At 46.5% G+C, this 17,169-nt stretch overlaps 1 pseudogene; it reads right to left on the bottom strand.

The window, feature by feature from the left end:
• The window catches only part of LOC123067872 (uncharacterized), a 107,810-nt pseudogene that overhangs the window by 28,292 nt on the left and 62,349 nt on the right, over positions 1–17,169 (bottom strand).

Genomic DNA, 17,169 nt, shown 5'->3' with positions numbered 1-17,169 from the left:
TCTTCCCCGCAGCGTGTCCGATGCTGCTGCATTCTACCGGGTCGAGGAGGGGAGCTCAACGGAGAAGGTCTTATGGTCTCAGTATGCTGAGCCCGGACATCCGGTGCCCCTTAGCGACCAGCTGAAGCAGCCGGTCGAGCTCCACAAGGCGGCCGAACAGGCCATGAAGGGCCTCATAGTTCGGCTGTGGCCTAAGGAGGCCATGCCTAGGAGCTACTTCGGCCTGGTGCGGCGGCTGTGGATGCGTGCCCGTGGGTTGAAGTCATCAAGCACTCCGCCTGTATTGAAGGTGCCCATCAGGCCCTTGCCCGCACAAAGGTGCACTGGGGCAAGATGGATGCCCAGAAGCTTGTGAGGGACCCACCACCAGAGGGCAAGGAGTATCGTACGCCCGAGATGTATTATAAGAGTGTGCTGAAGGGCGCCCGCACTATTGTGGGTGAGTGCTCCAAAGATGTAATATTTGAGTAGACTCGCATTTTGTTATCCTGTGCGCTGAAAACTTGGTTCATATGCGCTAAGCAACGCTTGTTAATTTAAAATATTACCTTCTGTGCGGCTGTTTATCAAATCTGAGAGATGGCAAGTCGTCGGCTTCAGCCCCCATGCCACGAGTGCTGGGGTGTTCAGGATAAATTCGAGCGCTCTTGTTCCCATTTTTGGGTCCATCTAGGGAGGCGCTCAACACAACGAACAAGGCAACCGGACTTATAATGCTTGAACACTCTCACTTAGCCATAGAATTCTATAATTTTAAATTTTGGCGAAGCCCCTAGTTTTGGGAAGGCCGAATTTGGGGTGCTATCCACGCCTTGGCCAGACAGAATCCGGATCCTCGCTCGAAGCGTCATAAGTCTTTAGGGACTCGCAAAGAACCTCTCGAACAACGACCAGCTCTCGCCTCATCATGACGGTCAGTTTTAGCTTTCTCCACTGAGGCGTTAACCCAGCTCAACTGGGGCGCAATCGCAGTGGTTCTCCCAGTGCTACCTTAGCCGATAAAACGGAATGTAAGGTACCAAAACATGGGAGCCGGGAAAACCCAACTATTGACCCAAGAACATGATTCGGAGCCGATGCATATAATGCTATAAGTTCGGGGTGCCGCACTTGTAAAAGTGTTCGGAGTTATCACACCATAACGCGGGAAACATAAGCCCCTGGTGTATTTAGCCGTACCAAAATGTACGGATGCAACATGTCATAGATGAACATATGTGTAAGAAAGAAATGCAATTGGAAGCAAAAATGTGCTGCATTGCTTTATTCAATAAAAACTGCAGTAAGTGCAGGACGATACAAGTGGTGCGGTAAGCAAGGGATGGGACTGTTTAACATGTCCCCCTCCAGGGGTAGGCTACGGTATAATGCATAAAATAGATTTAATGCTCATAATGGAGACCACCTGGATTTTCGTCGTAGCCTTTCTCCTTCCCTGGCTGTTGCATCGTGGGTTCGGCATGTCTGCTGCCGGACAGGGCCTCTGACGAACGGAGTCCTGTAGGTAAAAAATAAAAGGAAAAGAAAAAGAAACGACACACTTAAGAGCCCCTGGTGTGGTTGAGCCGCAGTCTGGGCTTATCGTGGTCGAGCCCCTTGCCCCATGCCCATGGTATCTTCAGAGCGTAATGGAGTACGCGAAGGGTCTGTCTTAATGTTTTACAGGGGCTGGGGTTGGGGCCGCACCACTACGCGTGCTCGGAACGTGCCATATGGTCGTGTTGTAGGTTACTCCGGGCACGCTTAGCTGTGTCCGGCCGCTTGGCAGCCGGACTCGAGAATTGCCTTAAAAGGCTGCTTTGTACTTCTACCGCGAGAGCCGCTGTATGTTCCTCCGTTCGGAGGGAGCGTTCAGTGTTTCCGTTGACCGTGATGACTCCTCTAGGGCCTGCCATCTTGAGCTTGAGGTATGCGTAGTGCGGCACCGCGTTGAACTTTGCGAACGCGGTACGTCCGAGCAAGGCATGATAGCCGCTGCGGAACGGGACTATGTCAAAGATTAACTCCTCGCTTCGGAAGTTATCCGGGGATCCGAAGACCACTTCCAGTGTAACTGAGCCTGTACAATTGGCTTCTACACCTGGTATGACGCCTTTAAAGGTCGTCTTGGTAGGTTTAATCCTTGAGGGGTCTATGCCCATTTTGCGCACCGTGTCCTGATAAAGCAGGTTTAGGCTGCTGCCGCCGTCCATCAGGACTCTGGTGAGATGAAATCCATCGACGATTGGGTCTAGAACCAATGCGGCGAACCCACCATGGCGAATGCTGGTGGGGTGGTCCCTTCGGTCAAAGGTGATCGGGCAAGAGGACCATGGATTGAACTTCGGGGCCAACTGGCTCCATCGCGTATACATCCCTGAGTGCACGCTTCCGCTCCCTTTTGGGTATGTGCGTGGCATATATCATGTTCACCGTCCGCACCTGTGGGGGGAAACCCTTCTGTCCTCTATTGTTCGGCGGTCGGGTCTCTTCCTCGTCGTCGCTATGTAGCCCCTTGTTGCTGTTTTCGGCAATTAACTTGCCTGCCTGCTTGAACACCCAACAGTCCCTATTGGTGGGGTTAGCTGGCTTTTTAGGGGTGCCATGTATCTGGCACAAGCGGTTGAGAATTCGGTCCAAATTGGACGGACCCTGAGTTGTTCTTTTGAATGGCTTTTTCCGTTGACCGGGTTTAGAGCCTCTGAATCCGGCATTGACTGCCGTATCCTCACTGTTATCGCCGTTAATGCGGCATTTGTTTTTGTTGCGACGCGACCTGCCACTACGGTCCTTGATATCCGGACTGCCAGAATTTTTGTTGAGGTTGTTGCTGCGTGCTAGCCAGCTGTCCTCACCCGTACAGAAGCGGGTCATGAGTGATGTAAGGGCTGCCATGGATTTCGGCTTTTCCTGTCCCAGGTGCCGAGAAAGCCACTCGTCGCGGATGTTATGCTTGAAGGCCGCGAGGGCCTCGGCATCCGGACAATCGACGATTTGTTTTTTCTTGGTTAAGAACCGTGTCCAGAATTGCCTGGCCGATTCGTCTGGCTACTGAATTATGTGTCTTAGGTCATCAGCTTCTGGTGGTCGCACATAAGTGCCCTGGAAGTAATCGAGGAATGCGGCTTCCAGGTCCTCCCAACTCCCAATTGACTCTGCTAGCAAGCTGTTGAGCCAATGCCGGGCTGGTCCTTTAAGCTTGAGGGGGAGGTATTTAATGGCGTGAAGATCATCACCGCGGGCCATGTGGATGTGAAGGAGATAGTCTTCAATCCAAACCGTGGGGTCTGTTGTGCCATCGTAGGTTCAATATTGATGGGTTTAAACCCTTCTGGGATTTGATGATCCATTACCTCATCTATGAAGCGTGGGTGTGCGGCGCCTCTATACTGGGCGATATCGCGACAGAGCTCAAAAGAGCTTTGTCTTTTGTGTTCGGCCCGGCCGGACTTAATGTGTCCGGGGTGACGGTGATCGTCACGTATCGTGGGGCGCCCACGTGATCCATAGATCGATCTTGATTGTCTTGCCTTATCCTCCAATATGTCTCGCAGGTCCAGAGTGTTCCCCTGTGGCCTTGTGCTTTTCGAGCAATGCCGGGGTACGGGTCTAGTGAAGGGCCTTGAGGCCTCTCTGTCGCGACCACGGGGTGGTCGATCAGCCGTATTGTCTCTTGGTGAAGCGGGATCAAATGCTTCCACCTCTAATCGGCGGAGCAGCTTACGTTTGGGGTAGCTTTTGGAGGGGCGTTCGAGTTCATGCTCTTCGGCCGCGAGGACTTCGGTCCATCTGTCGGCTAGCAGATCTTGATCAGCTCTAAGTTGCTGCTGCTTTTTCTTGAGGCTGTTTGCCGTGGCCATAAGCCTGCGTTTGAAACGCTCCTGTTCGACGGGATCCTCAGGCACGACGAATTCGTCGTCGTCGAGGCTCGCCTCATCTCCGGAGGGAGGCATATAGTCCTCTACCTCTTCTTCGGCCACTCTCTCATGAGGGCTGGCGTCCCCTTCCTCCTGCGCTGGATCTTGCTGGAGTGGGTTGTCTTCGGCGCTATCCGGTGTATTATTGTTTCCGGTGCCGGAATCCTCATTCTTGCTATGGCGGGATTTAGAGCGGCGCCGCTGACGCCGGCGCTTGGGCTGTTCCTTGGAGGGGTCATCCTCCATTATTCCTTCGTCGTTCCCATCCTTTGGGATATCCACCATGTATATGTTGTATGAAGTGGTGGCTTTCCAGTGCCCGATGGGCGCTGGTTCTTGGTCGTCTCCGGCATCGTCGTCCATACTGTCGATGTCCTCGGAGTCGTAATCTAGCATGTCGGTTAGATCATCGACAGTGGCTACCAAGTGGGTGGTGGGTGGGCTCTGAATTTCTTCGTCGTCCGCATCCCAACCGTCCTGGCCGCAGTCCGGCCAGGCCTCTCCTGATAACGAGAGGTACTTTAGCGAACTCAAGATGTCGCCAAAAGGTGAGTGTTGAAAGATGTCCGCCGCGGTGAACTCCATGATCGGCGCCCAATCGGATTCGACTGGAGGGGGCGCGGGAGGTCCGGAGTCCGGCAAGGAGTCCGACACCTCGGAGTCACGAGCTTCGTGGGGGACAAGATCGGTGTTCGGCTCTATCGCCATAGAGGTTGTAGCCCCCGAGGCGGTGTCTAGCCATCCATCCTTGGTCTGTGCAGCCGGCTCCGAGTCGAAGATCGGAGCGGGTTCGAGTGTGGCCTCCGGGGTACTGTCCGGCTGCAGAGCTAAATCATGTCCATCGCGACAGTACGGCACGCTCGGCTGTGGCTCGAATCCGTCGAGGATCAAGTCCCCGCGGATGTCAGCTGTGAAGTTCAAACTTCCAAATCTGACCTGACGGCCAGGGGCGTAGCCTTCGATCTGCTCCAGCTGGCCAAGCGAATTGGCCCGCAGTGCGAAGACGCCGAATACGAAGATCTGTCCGGGGAGGAAGGTCTCACCCTGGACTGCATCGTCGTTGATGATCGAAGAAGCCATCGGGCCTATCGGTGACGACACAGAGGAACTCTCAATGAAAGCACCAATGTCGGTGTCAAAACTGGCGGATCTCGGGTAGGGGGTCCCGAACTGTGCGTCTAGGCGGATGGTAACAGGAGACGAGGGACATGATGTTTTTACCTAGGTTCGGGCCCTCTTGATGCAGGTAAAACCCTACGTCCTGCTTGATTAATATTGATGATGTGGGTTACAAGAGTAGATCTACCACGAGATCAAGGAGGCTAAACCCTAGAAGCTAGCCTATGGTCTGATTGTTGTTCGTCCTATGGACTAAAGCCATCCGGTTTATATAGACACCAGAGAGGGCTAGGGTTACACAGAGTCGGTTACAATGGTAGGAGATCTACATATCCGTATCGCCAAGCTTGCCTTCCACGCCAAGGAAAGTCCCATCCGGACACGGGACGAAGTCTTCAATCTTGTATCTTCGTAGTCTTGGAGTCCGGCCGATGATGATAGTTCGGCTATCCGGATACCCCCTAGTACGGAACTCCCTCAGCGGGCTAGTGTTCTCTTTGCTTCTCCAGTGTTCCCTTGAATTCTGGAGTCTTCCTTTCTGCAGCGAGGTAGTTGGCCCATACAGTTTTCTTGTGGGTGTTGAATGCAATTGCCATCTTCTTAAGAGCAGTGTCCTTGACTTTCTGCACATATGCATCAGTGAAATAATCTGGTAGGGTGAAATGTTCCATCAGAGATTCCCAAAGCTTTTGTTTTGCTCTGTTGTCGACCCGAGTAACATTTCGGCGTTTAGTTTTTGGCTCTTTCCATTCTTGAATGGAGATCGGGAGTTGGTCCTTCACAAGAACTCCGCACTGACGAAAGAACTTGTTCGCAATGTTCTTAGGCATGAGGGGTTCACCACTAGCTTTGATGGAATCTATGTTGTACTTTACACCCTCCTTCAACTTTTTGCCCGGGCCGCGCTTTGTCCTGCTGTCTGTAGAAGCAGATTTGCTCGATCCGGAGGGTTGAAAGAAGAAAGATCGATTCGTTAATATATCTTCAAATAAAAAAACATGTGATGATCACTAGATGCCTGCTTATATAAATATACCTCGCCGGTAGTCTTTGTTATTTCAAGATCAACATTGTATTCGTCATCATAATCATTGTCTGCGTCATTATAATCATAATCATAGTTCATGACTTCATCAGCTCGGTCTTCGGGATCGAATATCTTATCATCACCCTCCCCGGTATTGTTCAGATATTGGGAGCCGTCATTTGCTTCATTTAGATCATCTGGCCTGTTAGGGCTGCGTATGATCTCGAACAGGGCCTCTTCTCCCTCCCTGTCGGTATTGTCCGCCATAGCTTTTAATTAACTAATACAGAAGAAATATAAAACAATTTAGCATTCAAATTACAATGCATGGATGCAATCAATAAGGAAAAACTTAATCATATAGTACATAATATGCATCGTCTCGCATAATATATAATCTCGAATACATCGTCTCGAATAATATATAATCTCGAATACATCACTGGCTAGGTAGCTAATAAAGATCGAATACTACAGAAGAATCTAGGCCACTCGCAGTTCCTGGGGCGCGGTCGGTGGACATCCAAAGACAAGGAACCATCACAGGATCATATGTCCAGTCATCTGCCCAAAGAACCTGCCAGGTATTGGAGAACCTGACGTCCATAGCAGCCATGTAGCGATGGACGTGCTCGTCCTCCTCCCTGACGCGACAACGCACCACCTCCGACGAGGCCGGCTCCCTCTGCACCGAATGTAGCCCACGCAAACGCCACCAAAGGAGATCAGGGTCGACGACGGGACCCGAGGCCGGGTTCCTCACCAAGCGGCGCGCCCCTCCAGGTAGCACCTCCCAGTGCCAGCCCGGCGGAGCCCAGTCCCAGACATGGGTCAGCTGGACGTCGTGGCGAACGGGTCGACGGCGAGGATGCGGGCCGGGCATCGTCCAGAACAAATACTATATGCCCGCAAAAAGTAACATTTTTTAAATGATTGTATTGTGATAACTAAAATTCTATATGCAAATTCTAACAATTTGACATTAATCAAATTCACCTAGCTAAAACTAACTCTAAATTTCTAACATTTCTATGTATATAACTAACATTTCTAATATTTCTATAACTAAAAAACAGAAAAATTGCTAACATTTCTATAAACATTTCTATAACTAAAAACAGAAAAAAATTATAACATTTCTATATAACTAACATTTCTAATATTTTTATAACTAAAAAACAGAGAAATTGCTAACATTTCTATAATAATGTGTGTGTGTGTGTGTGTGGACATGGCGGCCGGGGCAGGAGCTCACCGGCGAGGCGCGGCGATGGGGACGGAGACGGGTGGTGATGACGGGGATGGGGACGGGGCGGCGACGATGGGGACGCGGACGGGCCGGGCGGGAACGACAGAAGGATGGGGCGGGGCGCGGCGACGGGGTGGGGCGCGACGACGGGGACGACAGGGACGGCGACGGGGACAGCGACGAACGGTGATGGGGATGGCGACGGGGGCGGCGACGAGGGGCGGCGGCGACGGGGCAGAGGAGAAAGAAGCAGAGGGAGAGATGAGAAACTGATTTTTTAAAGTGTTTTCTTATATAGAACAACCTTTAGTACCGGTTGAAGCCACCAACCGGTACTAAAGGTCTTTTTTGGCCAGGCCAAGCGGCGGGAAGCGCACACCCTTTAGTACAGGGAGGTGGCTCCAACCGGTACTAAAGACCCCCCCCCTAATACCAGTTTGAGCCACCATCCGGTACTAAAGGGGGTGCGCTGGCGCAGGTGCGGTGCGTCATGTTTAGTCCCACCTCGCTAGCCGAGGGGCGTCCGCACTGGTTTATAAGCCCCAGTGCGGTAGCTCTCTCGAGCTCCTCTCCAAAGCAGGCCTACTGGGCCTAAATGTTCTGTGCTGCCCTGTGGGCCTACTGGGCCTTTGCGGGCCTGCATCCTGGCCCAACAACAGGTTGGGTTCCTAGTCGTATGCAGGCCGCTGTGGCGTAGTAGGCGGGCTTTTTTTACTTTATTTATTTTTGTTTTATTTATTTTTGAGTTGTTTTTTGCTGTATTTAGAGTTTCTTTGTGAATATTTTTGCTTTAGGTACAAAAAATTACAAACTTTCTATTAGTGCCAGTAGTTTACAAATTTGAATAGTTTAAATTTAAATTTTGAATTATTTGAAATTTGTGTAAATCACTAGTTTGTGAATAACTTAACTTTGAAAATAGATTCTTCAGTGGTTCTTTTTTCTTATGTTTAATATTATTGTGTTTTATCATTATATTCAATTTGGTAATGCTTAGGTTATTTAAAAATTGAAATGCCTTTGTAACGGATGAGTTTTCGTCCAAAACCCTGATACTTCGAAAGAGATTGCCCATTTCGTACACGAAGTGCATCCAGTTTTTGCGGTAACCCTCTCTATCTTTTGCACATGCTATGTGGGTGAAATTATGATACCATGCCAATGTTCAACCTTTTCTGAGTTCATTTGAAATGCTTTTCAATTTCAGGGTCATTTAGCTAAAAAAATCAGTAAATGCATTAAAGAATTTGTTTGCACATAAAATTTCTTCGCGTTTCAAATGCCAAAACACATAACTACCCTAACTATTACAGAGATTCCCTCCTGGGTATGAAACACAGAAGAAAGTGATGATAGTGAAGCCGATCACATCCTAGATCTTTGGGTGTGAAACTTATACTTCGCATGTGTCCCTTTGCGTCGTAGCCATGGAAAATCTTCATTATTTAACTGGATGCTCGGGTCAATATTCACTCTGAATGGAGCAATTTCATCAAACTTTTCATAATCTTCTGACATGTCTGTCTTGTCATCCACTCCCACGATGTTTCTCTTCCTAGAAAGAACTATGTGGTGCTTTGGCTCATCGTATGATGCATTCGCTTCCTTATCTTTTCTTTTTCTCGGCTTGGTAGACATATCCTTCACATAGAAAACCTGTGCGACATCATTAGCTAGGACGAATGGTTCGTCTGCATAATGAGATCCACTGTTGTCATTTCATACTGTGGGTCTTCCGTTACCCCGCCTCGTGTCATATTGACCCATTTGCACCGAAACAAAGGGACCTTCAAACCACGTCCATAGTCAAGTTCCCATATCTCCTCTATGTAACCATAATATGTTTCCTTTCCCGTCTTGGTTGTTGCATCAAAGCGGACACCACTGTTTTGGTTGGTGCTCTTCTTATCTTGGGCGATTGTGTAAAATATATTACCATTTATCTCGTATCCTTTGAAAGTCATTATATTCAAAGATGGTAACTAGGACAGCGAGTACAGGTCATCTTCAATAGAGACGTCATGCATGGTACGTGTCTGCAACCAGCCGGCGAAACTCCTGGTTTGTTCACGTGTAATCCAGTCATCAGACCGCTCCGGGTGTTTGGAGCATAGAAAATTCTTGTGTTCGTCCATATACGGAGCCACCAAGGCGGAATTCTGTAGAACTGTGTAGTGTGCTTCAGTGAGAGAATGCCCGTCCATATATATTTTTTGATTCCCTCCCAGCGTGCCTTTTCCATCCAGTCTGCCCTTATACCACGATTCAGGAAGACCAATCGGCTTAAGGTCAGGAATAAAGTCAATACAAAACTCAATGACCTCCTCATTTTCATGGCCCTTGGAGATGCTTCCTTCTGACCTAGCAGGTTACGAACATATTTCTTTAAGACTCCCATGAACCTCTCAAAGGGGAACACATTGTGTAGAAATACAGGACCCAAAACGTTAACCTCTTCGCATAGGTGAACTAGGACGTGCGTCATGACGTTGAAGAAGGATGGTGGGAACACCAACTCCAAACTGACAAGACATTGCACCAAATCATTCTCTAACCTTGGTATGATTTCTTGATTGATTACCTTCTGAGAGATTGCATTGAGGAATGCGCATAGCTTCACAATTGCTAATCGAACGTTATCCGGTAGAAGCCCCCTCAATGCAACCGGAAGCAGTTGCGTCATAATCACGTGGCAGTCATGAGACATTAGGTTCTGGAACTTTTTCTCTGCCATGTTTATTATTCCCTTTATATTCGACGAGAAGCCAGACGGTACCTTAATACTGAGCAGGCATTCAAAGAAGATTTGCTTCTCTTCTTTGGTAAGAGCGTAGTTGGCATGACCATGATGTATGCCGTCTTTTCCATGCATACGTTGCTGGTCCTCCCGTGCCTCAGGTGTATGTTTTGTCTTCCCATACACGCCCAAGATGCCAAGCAGGGTCACGCAAAGATTCTTCTCCACGTGCATCACGTCTATTGCAGAGCGGACCTCTAGGTCTTTACAATAGGGCAGGTCCCAAAATATAGATTTCTTCTTCCACATGGGTGCGCGTCCATCAGCGTCACTCGGAACAGGTTGTCCGCCAGGACCCTTTCCAAAGACTACCTTCAAATCCTTGAGCATATCATGTACATCAGCACCAGTACGGTGATGAGGCTTCGTCCGGTGATCCGACTCACCTTTGAAATGCTTGCCTTTCTTTCTTACAGGATGCCTTCTCGGAAGAAATCGACGATGTCCCAGGTACACATTCTTCCTACAATTGTCCAAATATATACTATCGGTATCATCCAAACAGTGCGTGCATGCGCGGTATCCCTTGTTTGTCTGTCCTGAAAGGTTACTGAGAGCAGGCCAATCATTGATGGTCACGAATAGCAAGGCCTTTAGGTCAAATTCTTCCCCTATGTGCTCATCCCACGCACGTACACCTGTTCCATTCCACAGCTGTAAGAGTTCTTCAACTAATGGCCTTAGGTACACATCAATGTCCTTGCCGGGTTGCTTAGGGCCTTGGATGAGCACTGGCATCATAATGAACTTCCGCTTCATGCACAACCAAGGAGGAAGGTTATACAAACATAGAGTCATGGGCCAGGTGCTATGGTTGCTTCTCTACTCCCCAAAAGGATTAATGTCATCTGCGCTTAGACCAAACCATACGTTCATTGCATCATCTGCAAACTCCTTCCCGTACTTCCTCTCGATTTTTCTCCACTGCGACTCGTCAGCGGGTACTCTCAACTTTCTGTCTTTCTTACGGTCTTCTCTGTGCCATTGCATCGCCTTGGCATGCTCTTACTTTTGGAACAAATGTTTCAACCGTGGTATTATAGGAGCATACCACATCACCTTGGCAGGAATCTTCTTCCTGGGGCGCTCGCCCTCGACATCACCAGGGTCATCGCTGCTGATCTTATAGCGCAATGCACCGCAGACTGGTCAAGCGTTCAAATCCTCATACTCAATGCGGTAGAGGATGCAGTCATTAGGGAAGGCATGTATCTTCTGCACCTCTAACCCTAGAGGGCAGACAACCTTCTTTGCTTCTTACGTACTCTTGGGCAATTCCTTGTCCTTTGGAAGCATGTTATTTATCATTACCAGCAACTTTCCAAATCCCTTGTAAGATACACCATTTTCTGCCTTCCATTGCAGCAATTCTAGTGTGGTGCCCAACTTTTTCCTGTCAGCTTCGCAATTCGGGTACAACAATTTCTTGTGATCCTCTAACATGCGCTGCAACTTCTTCTTCTCCAAATCACTTGCGTAGTTTCTCTTTGCATCGGCAATGGCCCGACCTAGATCATCAGCGAGCTCATCTGATGCCTCTTCTTTAGCTTCTTCCTGCATTGTCGGCTCAGCTTCTTCCCCCATTGTTGTATCATCGTATTCAGGGAACCCATGGTCAGGATAGCTGTCGTCGTCCTCTTCTTCTTCATTGTCTTCCATCGTAACCCCTCTTTCTCCGTGCTTGGTCCAAACATTATAGTGGGGCATGAAACCGGACTTAAACAGGTGGACATGAATGGTTCTTGACGTAGAGTAATTGTGATCATTCTTACAGACTAAACATGGACAAGGCATAAAACCATCCGCCCGCTTGTTTGCCTCAGCCGCAAGTAGAAAAGTTTGCACACCGTTAATGAACTCGGGAGAGCATCGTTCATCGTACATCCATTGTCGGCTCGTCTTCATTACACAACACCGAAAAGACCAAATTAATACAAGTTCATACATAAAGTTCATACAAGACTTAAATGCAACAAACAAATAACTCTCTAACTAAAGCATTTAAATGCAACAACAAATGCGATCAAGGTCGCAACTAAGGTAACAATTGATCCAACAGCATAATGATACCAAGCCTCACTACCAATGGCATATTTTCTAATCTTCAAGCGCATTTTCTCCATCCTGATCATGTGATCATCGCCGACATCGGCAACATGCAACTCCAATTCCATCTTCTCCCCCTCAATTCTTTTCAATTTTTCTTTCAAATACTCATTTTCTCTTTCAACTAAATTTAACCTCTCGACAATAGGGTCGGTTGGAATTTCCGGTTCACAAACCTCCTAGACAAAAATATCTATCTCAACTTGATGGGCATAATTTGTCATAAACACGAAATGCAACAACTAGTTTTAAAAGAGAATATACCACATCTGAATCATACAAGGACGAGGGCCGATGGGGACGGATATCAAAACCATGGCACTATGTATAACAAACAACATACGAGTAAGATAATTATACGAGTAACTATATATCCAAATCACACAAACATCAATTTGGTAATGTAAAACATTCATGAACAAGAGGCTCACCCCAAGGTGGTGCCGGCGACGGAACTGTGCGGGCGATCGACTGTGGTTAAGGCGGAGATTTAGAAGGCACTAAGTAAACCACACCTACATATGCAAACTAACTGTTATTTTTTGACCTCAAATTGCATATAAATCAAATACTAGCACATATATTTCCTCCCAAATTACTAAACTCATAAATTAATCACTATACAAAGCATTGCAAGAGCTAATCTAGCAATGAGAGATGAAAGGACAAAGTTGCTAACCTTTGTGATCATTTGAATGGATGGGGGCCTTCAAATCTTGACAAATTTTGGGCAAAATGTGTGATGAGCTCGAGAGGAAGAGGGGAAGAACAGAGAGGAGAGGGGAAAGGGGAAGAACAGAGCGAGTTCGGGTGGACGAAGGGTTTATGTAGGACGACCTTTAGCACCGGTTCGTGCCACGAACCGGTACTAAAGGTGATGGAGGGTCCCCGGACTGACAACATCCTGCCACCACTCACTTTAGTACCGGTTCGTGGCACGAACCGATGCTAAAGGTTCGCCACGAACTGGTACTAATGAGAGTGGCCGGCTAGCCGTTGGAACTGGCACTAATGCACACATTAGTGCCGGCTCAAAATCAAACCGGCACTAATGTGCTTGACATTTGACCCTTTTTCTACTAGTGAACCAAGCTTGCCTAGGGACTCCTCTTTGCACTCAAAGTATGGGTCATGCGCGACCTCTCGCTCGTGAATAAGATTGAACACATGCCTTCTCATTCGGAATCGGCGACGAAATTGATGTAGCCTAAAGAGTGCACCATCCTTAAAGTAATCGACATAGAGAAGGGTGTGGCCTTTCTCCCTATTGCGGTCCAAGGCCGGAGCATGGCCGGGGATTGATCCCATGTACCGAGGCCGCTTATTAGTGATGTTTTCATGTACGACCAACGTAGCCGCCAGCTCTTCATCATCCGATGAGAAAATGAAGTTGTGAAAGAAAAACTCATCACCACTATCCACTGTACCTTGTGAGGAATCTGTCGAATGCCTTGCGGTCGTGCGGGGGAAGCGGACGGATAGTGCACGCCCTGCTCCCCTCGCAGGCAGCAAAGCAAGGTTTTGGGGTCGGTGGTGCTGGAGGGCACCCTGCGTCACCGAACGGACGACCGGAAGAGGTTGGGGACGACGGGCGATGCCGACAGCCGTAGACTGTCTCCCACCGGCAACAAGGATAATGTCGGCAAAATGCTTTCCGGTAGGCCGGTTCGGGGACAGCTATGGCATGGCACGGTGGAGGTTGGGATGACCCTGGTGTAAGACTACGCGGCCGGGGGTGGTGGTGGCGGCGGCAATGTCGGGGCGTGGAGGGAGGTAGAAGAGAATAAAGACGGGGGTATGTCTCCCCGACGGGCGGGCCAGGGCAGGACAAGGGCACGTGTCCGTTCGGCTGCAAACTCGGCCCAAACTTGGGCCCAGATTGGGTCGAAAGCGGACGACAATTCGTTTGTGGCGGCCCGTTGGGAGGCCTGCTTTTTCCGTTTACCCCAAACAGACGCGGGCGGACAGGATGGGGTCACGCGTTGGAGTTGGGCTAAACGCCGGATCTAGGCAAATCCTCTAACCGGCGCACACCCTCCTCTCCGCCTTAGGCCAGCCCACTTCACCTTTTTATTATAGTTCAAAAAAAGATGCGACCAACAAGTTTCGATTTTGGCAAATCCGCTAACCGGCGCACACCCTCCTTTCCGCCTTGGGCCAGCCCACTTCACTTTTTTTTCTCTATTCTATTAAAGTTCAAAAATGATGAGCCCAACAAGTTTCAAAATCGAGATCTCTAGGTATCGTACAGACAGAGGCAACCAACAGACTACGATAGGACTAGTGATGATTTTAGGCATGGCTTTATTCTTAGTTAAAAACGCAATGGTTCTCTTTTTTGGTTTTTTTCCATATTTGTTTTGGCCGGTTTTTCTTCTTTTTTATATTTTTCTTTCTTATTCCTTTTCTTTTCTTTTTTAAAATCCGCTGACTTTTCTTCTAAATCGTCAAATTTTCTTAAATTCACAAACTTTTTTTCAAATTCGTGATTTTTTACCTTTCTGCTAAATGCGTGAAGATTTGTCTTCAAATTGGTGATTTTTTTATTTAAAACTGATGAACTTTTCTTCAAGAACGATGAACTTCTTTTGCAATTCTATGAACTTTTTCATATTTGATGAACTTTTGTTTGGAACCAACGAACTTATTTTAAAATTTGATGAATTTTTTTTAGATTTGATAACTTTGTTTCAAACTCGATGAACTTTCCTCAAATTCGATGTTCTTTTAATTCGATGAACTTTTTTTAGATTCGATGACCTTTTCGCAGAATTGATGAACTTTTTTCAAATCCAATGAACTTTTTTGAAAAAAGATGGATGAACCTTTTACAAATTTGGTAAACTTTTTTCAAATCGATGAACTTTTTCTTTCAAATCGATGAAGTTTTTTCAAACATCAATGAACTGTCTTTTTGAAATTCGTAAACTTTTTTTCGAAATTTGATGAACTCTTTTTCATAAAAAATTCAACTTTGCCAATTTTTTTTCAAATAATTCGCAGATCTAATAAATAGAGCTGATACATTGGTTCTTAAACTTTTCGCGACCCTATTAGTCAAGTGGCGCTAACCGACTATAGTGGTTAAGAAAACTTTTCTTGTACTGTGGCGCGAGTTCGAGTCCCTCCGCCTGGTCTTTTTTCTGTGGTTTTTTCGTGAGACATTTTTCCTTCTACTGCACGTGGTGGGCCGGCCTATGAGGCGCGGTGTGTGGGCGCCAGCTACCTGTTCGGACGCTTAAGGCGCCGAACAAATCATTTCGATGAAACAAACCAAAACTTCAGACTAGTAGCACTGGGGCTGGGATTCGCTGAGTTTAACTCAGGTGACTTAGGCCCACATGTTAGTGACTCCTAAGTCACCTGACTTAAAAGTCTGCAAACCTGAACCGGTAGCACTAGCATCTGAATAATTGCAATGCCAACCTTCTGGTCTTCAAAATTCAATGTGTGTGATCATTCCCCCCCCCCCCCCCATTCCCCGCTCTATTATACAAAGCAACAACAAAATGTGAAAATTCCCATATACAAGGCCAACGATCAAATCCCTACCGCCACTCTGTTTTTCCAGTTATTGTCCTAGACACATGCGCAACTCTGAGCCATTCCCGAGGATTACATTCACAATGCAATTAAGACATGATATATATACTTCTAGTCCTATCCTTCACACTGAGATAAATGAGAGCACGGTTAATTATGTAGCGGGCTGCTGGCGATAGAGAGATACCATGTTATCTAAAGTCTTCATGAAAATAGTCATATAATAGGTTGGTTTTTAGATTGGTCATTAGGTTGGCTTAAACATTTAATATTTGCATGAGCAATGCATATGATTGGAAGATAATTGCAGGCATACTACTTTTTTTAATCCCTGTGCTATAGTCGGGCTGTAGAATAAGAGCCTACTTCACTTTCTCTCTCTTCTCTTCGCACTCCTCCGAGTATGATTTTTATGACATGAGAAGTCTTATGGCCAGCAGACTAGGCATTATTAGACTTGATCTGATGGTGGCACTTCTGCTGGAAGACTATACATCGCTTATAGCAAGTGTGGCTTTCATCTCGCCTTGTGTGAAGGTTTTTTGTTCCCCGTCTTAACTGGGTCAGCCCATCATTGTTTTTTCTTTTTGGATCGCTGGTTGTAGTCTTTCGCACGGTCGACGTACTGATTTGGTCCCTTTATTTTTTTTTACTTTCTTTCATATCTTCATTTGGTTTTCTTTGTTTTCCTCACATTTTTCTTTGGTTTTCTTTTTTGTTTGTTTTTCACCGTTTTCTTTATTTCTTTCACGATTTTTACTTTTTTTTCTTTGTTTGTTTTTCTTTTTTTTCTCGGTGTTCACTTTCTTATTTCTTTTTATTTATTTTTCAGTTTTGTTTGTTTATCTTCGTTTCTTTCTCGGTTTCTTTCCTTTTAATTGTATTTCTTCGGTTTCTTTGGTTTTCTTTGTTCTCTTGTTTCTTTATCAGTTGTTCTTGTTCAGCAGTTACTTCTTTGTTTAACGCATGTCTATGTTTTCTAGTACACAATGTACATTTTTAGTGTACATGTGAAACATTTTGTTGACACACATTGAACTTTTTTAGATACATGATGTATATCTTTTTCTTAAATAAATGTTTTGGACACTTTATTGAATACATGGTCAATATTTTTTCAGGTACACGGTGAACCTTTTTTAATGGTAATAAAAAAAATTACACGCAATGTACTCCCTCCGTCCCAAAATTCTTGTCTTAGATTTGTCTAAATACGGATGTATCAAGTCACGTTTTAGTATTAGATACATCCGCATCTAGACGAATATAAGACAAGAATTTTGGGATGGAGGGAGTACATTTTTCGTATACATCAGGAATATTGTTATAGATATTTAGCATTTTTACAATTCATGAAACATTTTTAGTATACATCTAAAACTTTTTTTGTATATAGTGAACACTTTTTAAATATTTCATTAACATTTTTCAA

The sequence above is a fragment of the Triticum aestivum genome, chromosome 3B (genome assembly GCF_018294505.1).
Source record: "Triticum aestivum cultivar Chinese Spring chromosome 3B, IWGSC CS RefSeq v2.1, whole genome shotgun sequence".
NCBI classification, from domain to species: domain Eukaryota; kingdom Viridiplantae; phylum Streptophyta; class Magnoliopsida; order Poales; family Poaceae; genus Triticum; species Triticum aestivum.
The sequence above is the reverse complement of the archived record's forward strand: the minus strand, read 5'-3'. Positions and strand labels throughout refer to the sequence as shown.